This window comes from Sturnira hondurensis, unplaced genomic scaffold (assembly GCF_014824575.4).
Source record: "Sturnira hondurensis isolate 20B ecotype Veracruz unplaced genomic scaffold, ASM1482457v3 Scaffold0022908, whole genome shotgun sequence".
NCBI lineage: Eukaryota > Metazoa > Chordata > Mammalia > Chiroptera > Phyllostomidae > Sturnira > Sturnira hondurensis.
The window spans coordinates 8,866,467-8,885,545 of record NW_028095539.1 but is presented as its reverse complement, the minus strand read 5'-3'; the positions used below and the strand labels follow the sequence as shown (position 1 = coordinate 8,885,545).

Below are 19,079 nucleotides of genomic sequence, written 5' to 3'. Positions count from 1 at the left end.
CAACTCTCCTTGGGGCCCTGCCCTGATCCCAAGTCCTTGGGGGTGGCCTCCATTCCCCTGCCCAGTGTGTGGTCAGGGGCTCCGGCCAGGGGCTCTGCCTTCTGGGGTCCAGGTCTGGGCTCCGCCCTTCCTGGGGGCGCCGGGAGCCCCAGTGTCCTTTAGGTGCTGTGAGGGGATGGGAGGAGGGACCACAAAGGAACCGGGGCCGTTCTGGTGGCTGGGTGGACCCGCAGACAAGGCTGAGAGAGGCTGGGGCCCCCAGCCGAAGAGAGAGAGCGCCCCACCTGGAATGAGCTGGGCTGGTGGGTGGGGCCGGCTGCCCTCCCAGCCCCCACCTTGCCCTGCAGCGGGGCTCCCCCATCCAAGACTCTCCACAGACCCACTCCACTCCTGCCCAGGACAAAACCACAGCAGCACAGTGGGGGTACGGCCCCTCCCCGCCTCTCACCCCAACTCTCAGTGGGTCCTGGCTCCCTGGGGTCACAGCGTGAGCTCCTGGTCTCCGTACGAGAACCCGGAGTGGATGGCTGCGTGTGCCTCCAGCGCTGAGGCCCCGTCCAGAGCATTTCCTTCCGCGGATTCTTCCCAGTGCGGACCCGCTGGCACCGAGGAGAGGGAACACCCTGCCCCTCATGGAAATCGAGCAAAGTGTGATGGCGTCGCCCTGAGGTGTTGCATGTGCTTTAAGGAGGCCACCAAATACTCCTGGACCCCATGGCCTGGCCGCTGGCCTCTTGGCCCGCCTTGGGCATCAGTCCCCTCAAGGGAAACCTGACCCTTCAGTTGTTGGAAAGATGAGAGGAACTTGGGTTTGATGTTTTAGAGAAGTAGCTTTTTATCAAAAGCCCTCTGGGGGCCGCAGCCACTGGTGAAATCGTGTCTGTTGTTTCGGAGACGGGAGGGGCCGGGGCCGGTGGTTATCGAGATTTATGGCTTCCCCGAGCCTGCTGGCCTCGGAATCTTCCCAACAGCCGGGATGGCGGTGCTGCGAAGTCGGCCGCAGAGCCGAGGGGCTCCTCAGGCTCCCCCTCCCCAGCCCCCCGTTGGGAGCAGCCTGGGTGCCCACCAGGCAGGCGATGGGCTGGCAGCTCATGTCTGCAGGGAGGAGGGAGGTGGGGGAAGCTCTTCGGTTCAGGCTTCCGGGCGATTTTGCCCCTGTAGCTGTTGGCCAGGGGACCTAGGGGACCTAGGGGATCCAGGGGACAGGGGCAAGGGCAGGGGTGGCCCTGCCAGACAGCATGGTGGGTCTCCTGGCCTGAACACCGCTGGTGGCCCTGTAGGGTCTGGGCTTCCCCAGGCTTCCCTGGGGCTGGGTGATGGCATCCGCGCTGTTCGTGGGAGGGGCAGCCCGGCCTCATACTGCATTCAGCAGGTGCTCAGCACGTGCAGTAGATCTGCCCTTGCGGAGGCAGAACAGGGACCCCAGGGCGTGGCCCAGGTCAGACACAGAAGAGCTTTCCAGCCAGCTGCCTCAGCAGGAGTGAGGTGCCCGTCTCTGGAGGCATGCAAGGGAAGCTGTATCACCTCTGTGAGAAGGCAGGCGGGGAGTCTTCAGCATCATGGTGAGGCCCGGTGGGTGCACAGCCACTGACTGGGGCCCCACCTTTCTCCCTGGTCACAGGCAGACAGGCTGAGAGGTGCACCCCGCATTTCTACTCCTGTCTGCAGTTGTTCTGGAGCTGCAGGGCTCCCGGTGGCTAGGCTCCTGGGCAGGTCTAGGGTTCAGGGGCTGGGGCCGGGGACTGAGGTGCCTGCTGGCCTGCTTCTGCTCGAGCCCCCGCGCAGGGGGCCACTGGCTCGGGGAGTGTCAGGGAATGTGGGAGCGTACCTGAACCCGGCTCACCAGGCCACCCTCACCCACAGGCCCACGAGCAAGGAGACGACTGGTAGGCAATCTGACCGAGTTTGTGGTGGCTCGTCACACAGCCAAACCTGCCTGATACCCGTCCGTGTCATCACACTGACTATCATCACCGTTCGATGCTACCGATGAAGAAGTCGAGGCCGAGAGAGCTCAGGCCACCCCTCGGAGGTGCCCCTGCTCGCACCTGGCAGCCTGGGAGCCATGCCCAGCAGTCTGGCCACGGAGCCTGCGCTCTCGGCTCCCGTACCCAGTACCTCCCTGCTTCTCTCTGGGGAGACTTGCTCAGCTCTGCGGGGCACCATGGGCAGGCCTGCAGGCGAACCACGGAGGGGGCCCTCACCCCGGGAGTGAGACATGCTCTCCTTGGAGGGGCCCCGCACCCCTGGCCTCCCTGGGGCCCTTGGGGCTCCTTATCCTGGGGGCCAGTGGCAGCCAGGACCAGGCCCCCTGACCGACACTGTGCGATGGTCTCTGGGTCTCTGGTCTCGGTCAGCTCCCTGTGGTCACTCACCTCCTCTCTCCCCAGGAATGGGCATAATCTACCAGGTTCTTTCCCCCAAGACCCAGGGACAGGCTAGTGTGTGGAGCCAGGGACCTGATTCCACGCTGCCCCGGGCCGACCATCAGCCCTCGGACCCCAGGGTGGCGGTCGGGCCACGGAGCCTGGGTTTCTGAGTCTGGGGGTTGCCGCGGTCCTGGAACGTGGGTGCCGAGTCAGAGGTACTGCCCTTTCGGGCAGCGGTTCCGCTCACTGCCCAGGGGCCTTGGGCCGTACCGATGGCCTCTAGAGGGGGGAGGCGTCTGGATCTGGCCCCTGGCCCCTCGACGCTGTCGAGGCTGTGCCTTGGGCACTGAGGGGCCTGGTGAGGGAGAGGGGAGGCCTCTCTGAGGCTGTGGCTCCCGGGACCCTGAAGACCACCCCCTACCTCCCCCACAGAGAGAGGTGGTGGGCTGTCCCGACACCCCTGGCCCAGCCCCTACACCGGGGAGCCTGGCCCCTCGGGGTGGGGCCGGCAGGCCAAGCACCATTCTCGTCTTGGTGGGGCAGGTGGGGGGAATGCTGGGGAGGGGCCGGGGAGCCTCAGGGGTGGAGGGTCACCGGTTCTCGAAGCCTTGGTTCCCAGTCTTAGACCCTGGGCCTGACCTTGGTCTCCTGGGGCCAGGCTGCCCTTGTGTGGCGCCTTTACCTCCCCAAGACCGGAAATGGCCTTGGTTGGAGCACTCTGGCTGGAGGGTGGCGGGGTGGTTCTGGGCTGCCCAGTGGCCTGGTCGGGCACCTGGCAGCCAAGCCCCGTGAGGACCCGGGACGGTGCAGGTAGCACGGGGCCCCGCAATCCCAAGCCTTCCCCAAATGCTTGCTGAGCAAGACTGTGCCCCCTGCTCCCACCCCTCAGCCCAGAGTTCATGGCCCGGAGAACCTGGGAGTCGTGGCTTTGCGCCCAATGTGCCCTGGGGCCTGGGGGCGGGGTGGAACCATGAGTCAAGGCCCTGAGTGGGGCATGGCTCCCGAGAGGGCATCAGGGCAGGGCCATGGGGCCAAGCCTGGGCTCAGGGCAGACACTGCATCCTCAAGATGCACTGGGTACCCCAGCAGGCTTCATGGGTTGGGCTTGGCCCCAGGATTGTTCTGGGGGCGCGGGGACTGTCATTTGATCCCAGGGGTCTGCTGGGCACCTGCTCTGTGTCCATCGCTGCGTGAGGTACAGGAGAGGTGGGGGACAGGCGGTAAGGGTGGCCTCCAGGCAGCACAGCTCTCACGGCAGCCAGAAGAGTGGACGGTAGGGGCGAACACTGTGTCTGTCCACCGTGGTGGCTTCCTCCCCCCAACCCGGTGACCTGGCAATTGCACGTCAGGCTTGTGCTGGTGGAGGTGGCTGTCCAGGACCCCAGCAGACACTGGGGCCATTGCAACGTGTGGTGATGGTGCCCAGCTAGAGAGGACCCCGGCGTCCTAGGGCATGGCATGGGGCCTGGGTGGGCCAGTCGCACCTCTGTGTGGCTGGGTGGCCTCATGCAGGACAGTGACAGCTGCCAGACACAGGCCAAGTGAGCCCATGGCCACTGGAGAGAGACCAAGTATGAGGGTCAGCCAGCGGCTCCCTTTGGGGTTCTGGGGGCTGGGGGCTGGGGGCTGGGTGTGGGGCCCTGGGGGCCACGGGCCATTCTGCGATGAAATCACTTTGTGGGCACTTTCCTGTGTGTCTGTGACATGTTGATTAGAAAACTCAAGGAATGACATTTGTGAGCAAGGGTGGTGGCCCCCCCGGAGCCCCCAGTCACTGGGAGGCCCGGCATCCCACCCTCCTGGGTTCTGGAGGCTGAGATTTATTTATTCATTTGTGTGTGTGTTTGCTTGTTGATAGAAACATCGATTTGTTGTTTCACTTATTCACGCATCATCGATGGATTCCTGTTTGTGCCCTGCAAGGGGATCAAACCCACGACCGTGGTGCATGGGGACAAGGCTCTAACAGACCGATGCCCCCAGCCAGGGCCAGAGGCTGACATGGCTGCGTGTGATGTGGAGCCTGTCACCCTGGGGTCAGGGTCTCGCCAGGCTGGTCAAGGCCTCCCTATCCCCAGGCCGGGTCCAGGGCCTCTGGCTGGCTCAGGTGAGTGGGGGATGGGGGAGGCGAGGGGACAGCCAGGAACGTCAGGGTGACGCTCGTGTGGTTGCTGCTCAGCCCCACCCAGACACCTCAGCACGGGCGCTGAGCAGCTGTGGGAGCACAGAATTCTAGGGTTATCTGTGCCCTGGAGAGTGGCAAACCCAGCAAAAAGGGGAAGTTCAGCCTGGTGGTCCCAGCACCGGGGGAGGGGGGGCGGGCGCCTGCAGCCGGCGGCGCACATGTGCGCACACGTGTGTGCGTCCGTGTGCAGTTTGCACAGTGCCATGATTGCCTCTGCAGAAGCGGGCGCGTTCCTTCGGAAGGGACGCGGCTCCGCGTTGCCATTGGCTGTCCGAACAATGTCTGTTTAATTAGCGTGCTTTGGAGGGGAAATGAGGGAAAATTATAACCCATCCGAGAAAATGGTTGTACGTGCTCAGCTCTTCTCCTGGGTTCCGGAGGGGCCGCCCAGAGATGTCCGGGCAGAGGTGGGGGACGAGCACGCATGGCCCCAGGGTGGCAGCAGGTCCAGAGCAAGGACGGGTGGGGTGCGTGCCCGTCCGGGTGCCCGGCACAGGGATTCAGCGGGGAGCGAGCCGAGGGCCCCTCTGCTCCTGCACTTTACCGTCCGGCAGCCGTGGGCCGCAGCAGCTCCTGGTTCCGTAGAGGAAGAGCCGGGGCCCCCTGGAGACTTGGGTTGCAGTCCCCGCTCCACCCCTGCTTGCTGGTGGAGTGGGCCCAACCAGGCTGCATCTCTGTGAAGTTTGTCACCAGGTGGTGATGCTTGGGGACCCAGCAACACAATGACCAACAGTGGGCTTGGTGGGGGCCAGGTCCCGCAGGAGCGCGGCCACGGCCCACCTCGGAGGTCCTGGCAGCTCTCCGTATCGCTCGAGGGCACACCCTCCCCAAGTGTAAACATCCTCTTGCTTCCCTCCCGGCTCCCTAGTGCAGGGGCACCCGGACCGCTCACGGCTGCCCCCGCAGAGGCCTCTCCCTGCAGCTTTCTCCCGGGCATGGCCCTGAGCAAGGGGGTGGCCGGGCCTGGGTGCAAAGCGCCACCGCCCCTACCCTGGCCTTCGGGTGACAGCCACACTCCCATCCTGGGCCTCCTTCCCACCCACAGGCATCTGAGTCTCCCCACTGGCCTGCGCCCCTCCCAGTAGGTCCCCCAAGTGGCTTGGGCCTGGGCTGGGCAGGAGGAGTCCTAGGTTCCTCTCCTCCCACCCCCCAGTCTGCCCCCTTCCCTCTCGTGGCGGGGCAAGACCTGACCCCCAGCCTGCACGGGGCACCAGAGGTCTGCAGGAGGGTGTCGTCCGACCCACTCAGGAGACCAGCTCTTGCTGGAGGAGGTGCCTGGGGGTGAGGGAAATGCAGGGCCCCAGTTTCCCGCAGAGTGGGGCACCTTTCGTGGGAGGATGCCAAGCAGTCTGCATTTACGGGGTCCACCAGGAGCTCCCTCCACCGACAACCTCACCGTTCAAGGAGGCAGCAGCCGCCCCTCCTGACGCCCAGCAGACAGAATGCCCTACACCCCGGGAGGCGAGGGAGGCGGACCCGCCAGCTTGTACTGACTCCCCCCGGGTGATGGCAAACTGGCTTCTGTCCCCAGCTGTGACTTAACGTCCCTGCTCTGCTCTGACGGGTGCTTCCTGCAGAGCTGGGGACCCAGGCCCTAGAGATCCCAAGCTCTCTTCTTCCCTCTGGGTCTCCCTCTGCCTGGGCCAGCTGCTGCCTGGTCCTGCCTGGCCCTGCCCCCGCCCGCTTGCCCAGCATGGTGCCCACAGGCCAGGTGCTCCCCACTGTCAGGCACCTGGGAGCGCCCTGTAACCATCCCCCGCATCCCCAGCCGCTGCTCTCCACGCTGACCACGCCATGTCCCTCTCTTGGCTTTGGCCGGACTCTTACGCACCCGGAGCTGGCCGACGCCTCAGGGGGAAGTGGGCGGTTGCCCGAGCAGCTGAGTTGCAGCCCCGTGCTGCGGACGGGCCGTCTTGGGAGCGAGGGGCTTCCTCCTTCATGTCCAGCTCTGCCCAGGAGCGTGACCTCAGTGAGGCAGGCCCCAGGGCCCCATCTCACAGACGCGGAAACTGAGGCTGGGAGGTTCAACAGCTCTGTCCCCTTGTTTTTGTCCTGGAAGGCAGGTTTGCCCCGCCTGCTCCCGCCTGCCACGCCGTCCCCCGGGACACGCAGTCGCCACCCCTGCCCGGCTCCCCGCAGCTCCGCCTCGCAGACCCCGCCCGGGGCCCACGGGCCTTGGGGTCCAGCTGGCCCCTGCTGGGTTCTGGGCGCCCCTGCGGCTCCGGGGCAGCGCACGGGGGCAGGGCCCTGGCTCCCTGGTGCAGGTGTACTGCCTGGGAGCACACCTGGAGGCCACGGCTGTCCCTCAGCGCCCAGCCCCCCAGGCTCAGGTAGAGTTCGATGGACAGGTGGACAGATGGATGTACGGACAGACGGGCAGGTCTCTGGTGGATGGGCCAGCAGACGTGTCACAGAGGCCCCGAACCAGAGACACAAGACGGTGTCCAGGGGAGGGGACAGCCCACACTGTCCCACACCCCGGCCAAGCACTGGCAGGGTGGACAGCCACCCAGGGATGGGATGGCAGCCCTGGGAGGACGTGGTGGTCCCGCTCCTTTCCTGTGCCCGTGGCAGACGTGACCGAAAACCCAGGAGCTGAGCCCCACAGGTGCTGCCCCCGCCAGGCTGCTGATGCCAGCTGAGCACCTGCCGGGGCAGCTCAGCCTCCCCTTCCGCTTGTCCTGGCCACAGGTCCTGCAGAGCTGGGGACAGTGCCCAGGAGCTGCACCAGGAATGGTCCGAGCCACCGCGGGGAGGCCCAGACCCTCACGGGCTCCGGGCTGGGGGCATGGCCCAGTCACAGCCTCCGAGCACCAGGCAGATGGGCCCAGATCCCGGGGCCTTGGCAGTCTTGGGTTCTGGGTGCCTGTCTGCGGTGGTGGGTGCCCGTGGGTGGGGGGCCTGGACACCAGCCACCTGAATTTCCACGAGCAGGCGAGGGCTCCTGGAGCCCGGGCACACTGCTTGCCGTGTACCCCTGTGACTGCGGTTCGCCGAGGCCTCGGGACGCGGAGTGCCTGTCTCCACGCTGTCCCCACGGGTCTGAGCCCTGCCTCTGCCCAGGACGGAGCCCTGTGGCTTTGCACAGCTTGGCGGCCCGTCAGGGCCTGGTCTCCCTCCCCTGTGAGGCGCACATTGGCCTGCCTCCTGGTTGCTGGCAGAGTCACTGAGAGGAATGACAGCCCGAGGCCCAGAACAGCCCCTCGTGCCCATCGCTCTCCACACAGCGGGAAACGCCGGGCCAGCGCCCTCCTGGGAGCGAGGGTGTGAGGTGTCACGAGGCAGCGTGTGCGGCGCTGGCCGGCGCCCGGGGTTGGCACGGTTCACATCCGTTGCCCGAGGACCCCCTCTCCAGGCAGGAGGACCGCGGCCGGCCAGCGCGGCCCCGAGCACAGACCTACCCACAGCCTCCCTCTGTACTCGGAGCTGCCCCTCAGGCTGGGCCCCACCCCCTGCCCCTGCAGCCTCCCAGGTGCCGCCTCCGCCCGCCAGGCTCCGGGGCCACACACAGCCCTAGCTTCCCGCTGAAAGTCAACAGGCCTGTTTTAGCAGAGGGGGAGCCACAGACAAGCAGAGAGGCATGAACAGAGTGGCCGGAGGCTCCTCTGCATTCCTGCCCCTGGGCGCCTACGACCTCTGCTGATTCCTTCCCGGCCAGCTTCCTCTCCCGCTCACAGCGAGGCCCTGAGTCCTTCCCCGGCACCCGGTGCCAGGCCCGGGGCCTCTACCCTCCCCACCACCTGCCGCCCGGGTCCTGTTAGGGTGCTCATTTCTCGGATGCGGAAACTGAGGCGTCAGGAGGCACAGTGGCCCAGGGGGTGCACCTGGTGGCCCCCGAGCGTGAACCCGGGTCTCCCCGACGCCCAGCTGGCCTCTCGGCCACAAGGAGACAGAACAGAGTGTGAACAGGGAGGAGCACACACAGGACGTGAAGGGAGGCACCGCATCTGGCCAGAGCGGCTGCGCCAGGGCGAGGCTGCAGGGCTGAAGCTCTGGGTCACCTGTGCCGAGAGGGAGAAGGCCGGGTGAGCTGGGCTGCTGGGGCCTCACCTGTTCCCATTCTCTCCTTTTCTGTCCGCCTTGGGCTCACCATTGATCCCGCCATGCCCAGTGGGCTCCCCGCCGACTGACCAGCCGCCTGGTCCCCGCCTCTCCCCGAGTGCCCTCTGCCCCTGCCTATTCCCAGGGCCCGCCTGTCCGGCTGCAGGACCTGGCCCGAGGAGGGGGCTGCCCTGCAGGCGAACATTCCTTAGAAAAATGACTTTATTATTATCGCCTGGGGCAGCCGAGGGTTGGGGGAGGGAGGTGTGTGGCGGAGAGGGGGCAGGTGGGCGGACACCGCCTCTGTGGCTGCCCCGGCAGCAGCCCGGGGGTGGCAGGAAGGCCTGGGGCCCAGGCACACAGGGACCCCACTCAGCAGGCAGGCCTGACTGAGACGGATCCGAGGCCCAGGGGCTGGAGGGCGATATTACATTATGAAAACAAATCACTCCGCTGATTGGAACTTAATTACGTCTCTTTTATCTTGGTGACAGTCACGCACCTGGGCCGGAGGCTGGCTGAGGGGCCTGGGCCCCCAGGGATTAATGAAGTCCAGCCCCCTCCGCCCCCCCTCCCCCAAGGAAGCCACAGCCGCCCCTCCCCCTCAGCGGGCAGGGGAGACAAAGGGGCTTCCTGCTGAAAAATCGAAGCCACAGGGGCTCGGCAGAGAGGGTGGCTGGGCAGGGCAGGGTGGTCGGGGGCTGCTGTGCTGGCCTGGCCAGACCTCGAGGCAGAGAGGCCGTGCTGGGGCCTGACCTCAGGAGTGAGCAGTGGTCCCCGGAACCTCCGGGCCACCACTGACTGGGGTGTACCCTGGGACAAAGGGGTCGTGGACTAGGGAACACAGGCAGTGGCTGATGCTGGCCTCCAGGTAGAGGCGGCCTCAGATGGCTTCTTGGCACCCCGGGATGGTGCAGGACAGCACAGAGGCCGAGCCAGCCCTGGGGGGGTGGGGGTGGAGGGCGCTGGGCCTCCGGGGAGCCGGCCCACACCAACCGGGTCCTGGCCTGAGGGCGAACTCCTGCTCACAATCGCCTTTTGAGGGCACACATACCCCACAGAATTTTCTGGAATGTCTTGGATTGGGAAGTGTTGGCCCAGGAAACCAGCGAAAGCCAGTCTTCCGGCGTTCCTGACGCCTGCCTGACGCCAGTGGGGCCCCTTCTCCCGCCTGGCCCCCCGCCCCCCGGGCGCTGATCACGGGGGGCTGAGCAGCGGCTGGGTCTGGGCTCCCGCTGGCGGCAGGCCCCTGCACAAGTCACCGGGCCTTCCTGGGCCTCAGTGTCCTCATCGGGGTGCAGAGTGAGGGCAGGTGTCCCCCGGTAGGCACAGGATGGTGGGAGACTGAGGGCGTGCTCAGTCACCCGACCCCCCGGCAGACCTTCCCAGGGTCAGGGATCGGCCGCTGCGCCGCCGTGGGTCCCGGGGCACGTGCACCGGCTGAGCGTCAGAGGCTGGTCCGAGCCGGGAGCCGCTGTCCTGTCCGCCGTCTGTGCGAGGGGCAGTGCCGGACACAGGCCGGTGTTGCCAGGGTAGTTGTCTTCGCTGCAGCCGTGGTTCCGCCACCAGACAGGAGTCTCCTCTGCGCCTGGCACGTGTCTGGGTTGGAGAATATGGCGCCCCCCGGGGGAAGGGGTGTGAACTGAGGGCTCCGGCCCGACTCAGGCCCTGGGGGCTCTCCTGACCCTCTCTGGACCCCCCTTGGGAGTAGGGCTGCTGTGGGGGCCCCTTGGCCCCCATGAGAGAGGCTGGGGCTTGGGCGCTGCCCCGCCACTGTCCCCCGGCTGTCGTGGGGGCCTCAGGGAGGGAGGCTGCCGTGGGGGCCAAACGCGCTGGCCTGTGCTGGAAGGGTCGGGGCCTCCCTGGCAGAATTAACGCCTGTTCACAGACCGGCTGCCGCCCCTGAGTCGTCACGTGGGGTGATCTGCCAGTGGGGCGCCGATGGCAGGAGCTGAGAACAATGTCACTGCGCTGGGGACTCGAGGGGGCAGGGTGGGGGCATGGGGGTCTGCTGCCTTGTGGGTGAGCACGGGGTGTGTGTGAGACTGTGGGTGTCCCCGTGGGTGTGCATGTGCACCAGGCAAAGGCAACCTGTGCGCCTGAGTGCGTCTGGGGCGCCCCGGGGCCCCTGCGGCACAGCTTCTCAGCCAGGACCATGGGCGTGGCCCTCACGTGTGGCTGCGGGTTTGCTCAGGGGCCACAGGCTCGCGGGTGTGTAAGCGAAGCCCCAGCTGGGCCGGCATGCCAGCACTCTCGTGGGAACATGCAGAGGCAGTGCGGAGGGGACACACTTGCCTCGAGGGCTGACGGACGCCAGGCCTCCCTTTGGTGGAGCTCACGTCTCACTCGTGGACGTGCACCTGGAGCATCAGAGGCAGCGGTGAGTGTGTGTGCCTGTGTGCACATGTGTGGGTGTGCCACGGGGGGGGGGACAGGAGGAACTGGCCCACAAGGTCACGGGGCCAGGAAGTCCCACTCAGTGCTGCAAGCAGCTGGAGACTGGCGTGGCTGGCCCACAGTGCAGACTCCAGGTGAGTCTGGAGCCTGAGACCCATTCCCCGGGCTGGGGCACCGATGTCCCAGCTGACGCTCTCAGGCAGAGAGAGGTGTTTTCCCCAGGTCTGGCCTCTGGGACACATCCCCTGGGCGATGAGGTGCCCCTTCCATCACCCGGGCCAGCACCTTCACAGCCCTGGTCCTGGCTGTGGTGGGATTGCAGCCACCCTGACCGGGCGGCGGTTCTGACCCCTCTTCCTGGACGGCCCCTGGGCAGGGCCAGGCTGGCCGCCACCTCTGTCTCCCGGCCCCGAGTGAGGGGAAGATCAGTGAGCCAGTCCAGTGGACCGGTGAAGGCCGGCACCCCGGGTGCAGCAAGGGGACAGCAGTTCATCCGATATGTCACCTTCCTACCGAGCCCGGGGTGGCCTCTGGAACCCCAGCCCCGGCTGGATATGGAGCTTCCGGATGGTTCTCTGGGGATAGTTTTCACAGACACCCGATCCCTGAGGATCTGGGTGAAAAGGTGGTGGAGGCAGGCACCCGGGGTGAAGGCCTGGCCTCTGTCCCTCACGCAGTGGCCGTCCCCCGGAGGCAGACTCATCTGCTCCTGGGGCCCAGTGCACCTGGGTCGGCGGGTCAGGCTGCAGGTGGACAGTGTCCAGCTGCTCAGAGTGGGGAGCCAATGGGGCAGCGCCTGCTGGACGGCCGGGCAGGTGGGCGGGGCCGGCCCCCACGTGGCGGAGCCCAGGTGCTGCTGGGCACCCTCTGGGTGGCTGGTCCGGCATGAACTTCCCTGCTGCCTCTCCCAGCGGCTGGTGGTCGCCGCTGTGACTCGCAGTGACGGCTGGATGTCTCTTCTGCCTTCGCGCCCTTCTCCTTGGTGTCCGTGTGTCTGTCCTCACAGGCCAACCTCCTAAGGACACCAGTCCTATCGGACTGGGGCTCACCCACTCCGTGTGCCCTGGTGGTAACTGACCACACCTGCAGTGCCCCCATTTCCTCCGCATCAGCCACATGGGAGGCCCTGGGGGTGGGGGGAGGCCTCCGATGTGCCTTTGGCGGGAGGGGTACAACTCAACTCCAAACCAGTGACTTAAGGGGTTGAGGCCCTCCATCCACTGTGTTCACGAAAGGCCTTGTTCCCGATGGCTCCCCATGGGTGGCCCCAGGGATTGGAATGGAAAGGTGGGGTTTGGTTTCCTAGCGACCTGGGGGCTGCGCCTCCTGCTGGAGGGGGTGCCAGGCCCAGGTCCCACTTCAGGGGCAGGGCCCGCCTGAGGGTGTCAGGAGCCCGGGACCAGCTTTTAGCGGCTGTGTCTCTGCGAGACCCCGGGATGGCTGTCCTGCCCACGCCTCAGCCGGGCCCCACGGCCTGCTGGGCCTGTGAGGCCGGTGTCTGCGGGGGCAAGAGCCAGCGGGGGCGCGGCAGGGCCTGGGACAGATGTGCCGTGTCCCATGGTCCGTCCCATCGGAGTCTGTTCTTTGCACAGAGTCGCCCCACTGGGCCTCCCCAGCCCCCAGAACAAAGCCCAGGCCTCTGCTCTCTCCCCGGCGCAGTCCTGCCGGGAGGGGACACAAAGGCCTGGCACAGCACCATTTTTCTCCCCTCCCCCTCTGGCCTACACTTTTCTTCCCTTTAGAATGGATCTGAATGGGGTCGAGATGGAGGGCCCCGGGCACTGGGAGAGGGGCCCACAGGGCCTCCGCCCAGCCCACCTTGGGGCCCCCAGAGCTCTGGGGGCCATGCCCAGAGCCTGGACCGAGGGAGCTGCCAGAGCTCTGGGGGCCCTCAGGTGCCCACTCCCGCAGCCACTCTGCTCCTCCTCTCTGGTCTCCTGAGGGACGCAGGCCGGGCCTCAGCCTCCACCCTCATTCCAAACCACTGCCCCCCTGCTCCCACCCCTGGACCCAGCCCTTCAGTGGGGGAGGAGGACAGAGGGGACCCCCAGCCCAGCTCCCACCTGGCTGGAAGGACAAGAGACGACCAACACACTACACCCCAATGTGTCTTGGTTCTCCGTCCATTATTGCGTCACTTATGCCCTAACGGTCCTGTTCCGTCCCTCCTCCCTCCTCATCAGCCTGGCTCTGCACACCCATGTCCGATGGCACCGGCTCGTGGGCTGCCCCCACAGCCCAGGATGGGGGTGTCCTCACCCCATCATACAGAGGAGGCGGCGGGGCCTCAGGGCCTCAGGGTGCAGCAGTGGGGGTTCAGGGGTCCCGGGGGTGGGGGGCCCTCGCTTTGCAGATGCCGCCCCTTTGCAATCGCCCCCAGCGCACCTCGAGTTCCTTTACTGAGAGCACCTGTGTGGGGCGCCCCACTTCGGGAGGGAAAACAGACAGAAGACAGGCGATGGGCTGACCCAGCTCCTCTCGCGGGTCCCGTGCCTGCGAGCAAGGCCACAGGGAGCAAAAACATTCATGCAGGGGACTCGGCTGCAGGGAACAGGTGAGGAAGAGACGACATCGGGTCCCCGAGGCGCCCGTTACCCGTGACCGCGAGAGTATTTGGTAAGACAGGGAGACACGCGCGTAGAATCTGAATTGAAAACACGGGGGACGAAGCAGCGAAGGCAGTGTGGTCTCCAGGTTCAAACGCGTGCGTTCGCAGAAGAACGCGGCCGGGAACGGGAGTACAAGTCCGGGCGATGTCTTCCGCTGCGACTCTCGGTGTTTTTCGTCCGTCTGTTGCCCTCCGTCTCTGTGCGCTTTCCAGACCCTCTCAGAGGAGTCACTCCGTGTCTGTTTAGAAAGGGACCAGCTGAGAAAGTCATGCCGCCTGGGACCAGCACACGGAGAAGGCGTGTCTCCGGCACACGGCATCACGGGACGAAGGCAACGTGTCACACGCATGCGCCCTGCACCCGGCAGTGCCCGTGGGAAAAGACCCCGCCGAGGCCTGCGGGACCCTGGCCTGCCTCACGGCGTGGCTGCGGGACCCCTCTCTTGGCCGGGCCGTCTGTCCATCAGCTGTAGCCAGGACGCTCCCTGGCCTCACACTCCCTGCTCACTCTTGTCGTAAATGCTGTCCCTGCCAAGGAAAGGACGTCACCTCTCTGGGCCCTGAATCCTCTGAGCTGGGCTGACGTCTGGCCAGGGGGATGCTGGCAGAGAGGCATGTCCCCAGGAAATGTTGTCTGACCCAGCGCCCGAACTCGTGGAAGGGGAACGACGAGAGGTTGCCCAGGGCCAGAGCGGAACGCAGGACGGTGGACACTGGCCGCGGCACCCGTGGCTCGGTCGGGTGGGCCAGGCCCCGCGAGGTTGCAGAACGCTTGTCAACGAAGTGGGTGCTGGAGATGAACAGCAAGGGGCTGGGATGCACAGGCGGAAAGGGGATTGCGAGGGGGGCGCTGGGACGGCGCGTCCCTCACCCCAGGCCCTGGCGCTAATTCCTATTGGACACTTTTCATTTGTTTTCTTAGAGACCAGCAAATTGCGGGTGCCTCCTGCCCCCCAAAGCCTGGCCCACCCCGACATGGAAGAGCCCATCCTGAGCCTCCTGTGGAAGATTCCTGGCTTAGAGAGTGGGGGTGGGGTGGGCCCGGGGCTGGGCTCTCCCACTCACGGCTCCATTTCTCTGAGCAGGAGGCTGAGGAGCCTGGTCCACTCTGGTCCATTCCTTGGCCTCACCGACCTCTCTCCTGGCCCCGGGCCTTCATTCAGCGGAGACCATGCTCCCCTGAGACACACGCTGCGTCGCTTCCCTGGGCTTCTCCTCCGAGTCCCCTGGCTGTGTCAGCCCCCAGCCCCGGAGCCCCCACGCTCCACCATCACTCCCCGCCAGGACAATGCTCGCCCTCACCGTAATGACCAGAAAGCCCTCAGACGGGGCCCATCTCCACCCTGGTCCGTCCCACGTGCCCCAGGCACTGAGCCGGGCACTTTGGAGGTGTCCGCAACGTTTTTCTAAGCAGACGCCAGAGTCACGAGGTGCCGAAAACCTGAGTCTGTCCAGTCCACGCCGCCCGCACAGGCCCCTGGTGCAGGTTTCTGAGGCCTGTGGGCGAGCCAGACAGGCAGGCTGAGGACCCGGTTGCTGGACCCTGGTCGAGGTCCCTGGAGGGCTGTCGGGGGGGCGGGGGCGGCAGGGCACAGGCTCTGCGGGAAGGCCACAGCCTTGCTCTGCACGCCTTCCCACTCACAGAGGAGCTCTTGCCCTGCTCTCCCATCTACGCTCTCTCTTTCCGCACTGGGGGGTGTCCAACTAGAGCTCATTTGGAGGCTGCCGGGCACCCTAAGCCTGGCAGAAGGGGAGTCGGTGGGGCCCGGTCTGGGCCCCTTCTCACTGTCCCCCGCTGTGCCGGGCCCCAGGCCTCTGAGCTCACACTCCCCTGCCGCAGCCCAGCCCGGGGCCAGATGGGTCCGGCCTCTTCGCTTCGGGTTTGTCATTGTCGATGATGCCCCTATTAGAAGTTGGAAATACATTTTCCTCCTGCCAATCTCTTCCCTTTTCATTTAGCAAACATTGATTTTCCCCCTCCTGCAGACGGAATAGAAATGAAATCACACACGTCTCTTTGGGGTGATTTACTCCTCAGAACTGGAGGCAACGGGCAGACAGGGGCGTCTCTTGTCACCTCATCCACGGGTCACTGGGTGACCTCGGACAGTCACTTAGCCTTTCTCTCCCACCGTGGTCCCCCTATCTGGAAAAGGAGACTCCGTGCCCCGGGCCTGGGAAAGCGGGAGGCTCTACCCGCCGGCCGGAGCAGGGTTGGGGGAAAGCTTTTGTAAAAGCCAAGTTCAAGGCTGTGCCCACACCCAACACCACAGAGTGGCAATTATCCAATTAACCTGATTAGTGCAGACAGAACCGCTGGCGTCTGCTGTGCTCGCCGCCCCCCACCCCCGCGTGGGTTTCCGGAGCTCAGACGGCGGTGGCAGAACAGAGAGAACCTTGGACGCAAGACCCCGGGTCCCCTGACTGTCCCTCTCTGTGCCCCCATCACCCTGGCTCCAGTGTAGGAGCGACAGAGCTATGAGGGCCGCGGGCTGGTTCCCAGAAAACTCGGGGAAGACCAGGGCCGGGTGGGCACGTGGGCTGGGGCTGGCGCAGGCCCACGGGGGCCAGGACACTGTGGGCCAGCTACGTGGCGCCTCGGCCTCTTCATTCATCGGTTTCATAGGCGTCCTGCAGCCTCAGCTCCAGAGGCACTGCCCAGGGGGACGATGGTGGCGATGCTGACGATGGTGGCGATGGCGATGGCGGTGGTGGTGATGATGGTGATGGTGATGGTGGTGATGGTGGTGATGGTGGTGGTGATGGTGGTGGTGGTGGTGGTGATGGTGGTGGTGGTGATGGTGATGGTGGTGATGGTGGTGGTGGTGATGGTGGTGATGGTGGTGGTGGTGATGGTGGTGATGGTGGCGATGGCGGTGGTGGTGATGATGGTGATGGTGATGGTGGTGATGGTGGCGATGCTGACAATGGTGGCGGTGGCGATGGTGGTGATGGTGGTGATGGTGACGATGGTGATGACAGTGATGGCGGTGATGACAGTGACAGTGATGATGATGGTGAGGAAGCAGGTGATGATGCTGTAGGCAGTGACGTAACACCTCTCGTATGGACTCAGCTCTGGCCAAGGAGCCTTCCGAAGTGTCCGCCCCCCCCACTGAGTGGTGGGGTCTCCTTCCTCCCCCTGAAGCCGGGGCCGCCTCTCCTGCTTGCTTAGCCAGCAGGACGCAGTGGGAATGACGGCACATTGCTCCCAGATCTGGGTCAGACGGAGCCTTGCTGCTCTCCCAAGCCCCAGGCCTCCCAGGATGTGCTGGGAGCCACGACGTAAGACGCCTGCCACCCCAGGGCACCCCAGCACAGGCATGTCCCCCCCGAGCCCGAGCCCAGCCTTCGAGCCATGCTGCCCAGGAGCCAGACCTGCGAGCAAAGCCGTCGTGGGCTCTCCAGGCCAGCCTGGCTGCCCACTGGAAACCAGCCACTGAGCGAACCCCGCCAGGGCCACGTGAGTGGGAGGACTGCCCAGAGGGAGGCAGCTGTGAAATACAATAAAATGGCCGCCGGGAGTTGCCAATGGAGGGGCCAGCGGGCAACTCTGCCTGTGGGGGAACCGCGGGCCTGGGTGCTCTGGATCTCAGCCCCTCCTGGACGATGCGCGGGTGCAGGTGGCTGCTTGGTTTGGCGTCACAGGCCTGAGCCCCCGACCTGGCCCTGCCCAGCTCTGGGGTCTGCCCTCTCCGCGCTTCGAAGCTGGTGCCCAGAGGCCTGCAAAGCACCGCGGAAGGGAGGCTGGGGACCTGCCTGGAGCGAGCCTGGCACCGTGTGGGCCACGGCCCCCCTGGGCTCGGGGGCACCACCAGTGGCCCCAGGCATGCCCACTCGAGAGCAGGGAAGCCCTCGCCGGGGTGGGGCCCCCTCCTCCTGGCGAGACCTGAGCGTGGCCGGCTGTGGGGTGGGCTCAGCCGTGTGGGCACGCTGCCCGGACAAGGAGCTGCCCCTTCCGCCACCACGGGCAGGGTTTGGGGCTTCTGGGGGAGTTTTCTTTTCCTCGCCGTCTGTTTTTCTAGCACGCCACACACTGCAGGTCCGCTCTGTGAGCCCAAGTGCCGCTACCACCGCCGAGAGGGCCGGGGAGCCCAGGCCCGGAGAGGCGGCGTGCCCAGGACACACGGCCGGAGGGTGGGGGCGCCAGGAGTGGCCTGGACTCATGGGTCCCTCGGGCATGGGGGGCTTGTCCCGGGGGGCCTGCGCTGGCCAGGGTGGCCGTGAGGGCCCTCGGGGTCGCCCCGGCCAGCGGAGGCCGCACCGCCTCGCAGGAGACAGGACGTGTCAGTGAGAGCGCCCCTGCAGTGAGGCGCGAGGCCGAGGCAGTCAGCACCGTCGCCGGCATCGCGGCCCCACTCAGGAGGATGGCGCTAGGCAGGTGTCAGGCCCCACCGTGTGCCGCGTCTCAGACACAGGGCCTTCCTGAAGGGCCCGGGGCCTTCCCTCAGGGGGAGGAAGCAGGGTCCGGGTGGCCGGGGTGCCCACGGGACATGCAATCCTGCAGAGTGGGAACCCAACCTCCGGCTCCTCACGGCCGCTCCACAGGCCCAGCCCTGGGCAGAGGGCACCTGCCTCCTGGGACAGCTGGCCGTCTGCGCAGGCAGGGCCACCTGCCCGTCCCAGTCAGAGAGGCCTCATACCAGGCTCAGTGGCTGGTGGTCTGCCAGGGGGAGGAGTGTGGATGCTGACTGGTGTTCAGACTCCAAGGGGGGGAGGGCAAGGGCAACAGGGGCTATGCAGCCCCATCAGCCCTTCGCTTGGCAGCCTCCGTCGAGTGGTCCCGGACAAGGCCGCCCAGGCAGCCGCCTGCGGAAGAGCCCGGGCCCTGAGGGAGGGCAGGTGGCCAGGGGGCCCAAGGGAGGGCCGTGTTGTCCGCTGGAAGCCTCTGAGGGTTGGGGCGCCGGGGATGCTCTGCCAAGAGGGTGGCCCCAGGGGGCCGGGTGTCGCAAGAGACCTCCAGGGCTTTTAGGGCTGCCTGGGGGCCCCCTGGCTTTAGCCGGGGACAATCCTTGGAGAGTGACCTGCACGGGGTGAGGCCGGGGCAGCGCCGGGGCAGGCGTGCAGCGTCGGACGCCCCTGCCTCCCGAGCCNCTGGAAGCCTCTGAGGGTTGGGGCGCCGGGGATGCTCTGCCAAGAGGGTGGCCCCAGGGGGCCGGGTGTCGCAAGAGACCTCCAGGGCTTTTAGGGCTGCCTGGGGGCCCCCTGGCTTTAGCCGGGGACAATCCTTGGAGAGTGACCTGCACGGGGTGAGGCCGGGGCAGCGCCGGGGCAGGCGTGCAGCGTCGGACGCCCCTGCCTCCCCGGCCGGGCTGGACCGCCACCGCCCTCGAGATCCGGCTCCGGGCAGTGCCCCGGCACAGCCTCGGCGTAAAGCGGGTCGGCTGGCACCTCCAGGCATGTCCCAGCCCCCATGGTGGTGCTCATCTCCGAGTCACACGAAAGCAGGTGGGACGTGCGGGGCCGAGAACAGCAGCCC

The 19,079-nt window shown here is 66.4% G+C and overlaps 1 long non-coding RNA gene across 2 annotated transcripts; it reads right to left on the bottom strand.

The window, feature by feature from the left end:
- Positions 1-810: 810 nt before the first annotated feature.
- On the bottom strand, positions 811-2,501 carry LOC118980162 (uncharacterized). 2 transcript variants are annotated; one of them, XR_005065062.1, is made up of 4 exons: positions 2,376-2,501; positions 1,525-1,679; positions 1,067-1,226; positions 811-880 (listed from the first exon to the last, which is right to left on the bottom strand). It is a non-coding gene; the product is annotated as an uncharacterized LOC118980162 (long non-coding RNA). The 2 variants fall into 2 exon arrangements; XR_005065061.1 differs by lacking the exon at positions 2,376-2,501 and having other exon boundaries at positions 1,525-1,711.
- Positions 2,502-19,079: the final 16,578 nt, after the last annotated feature.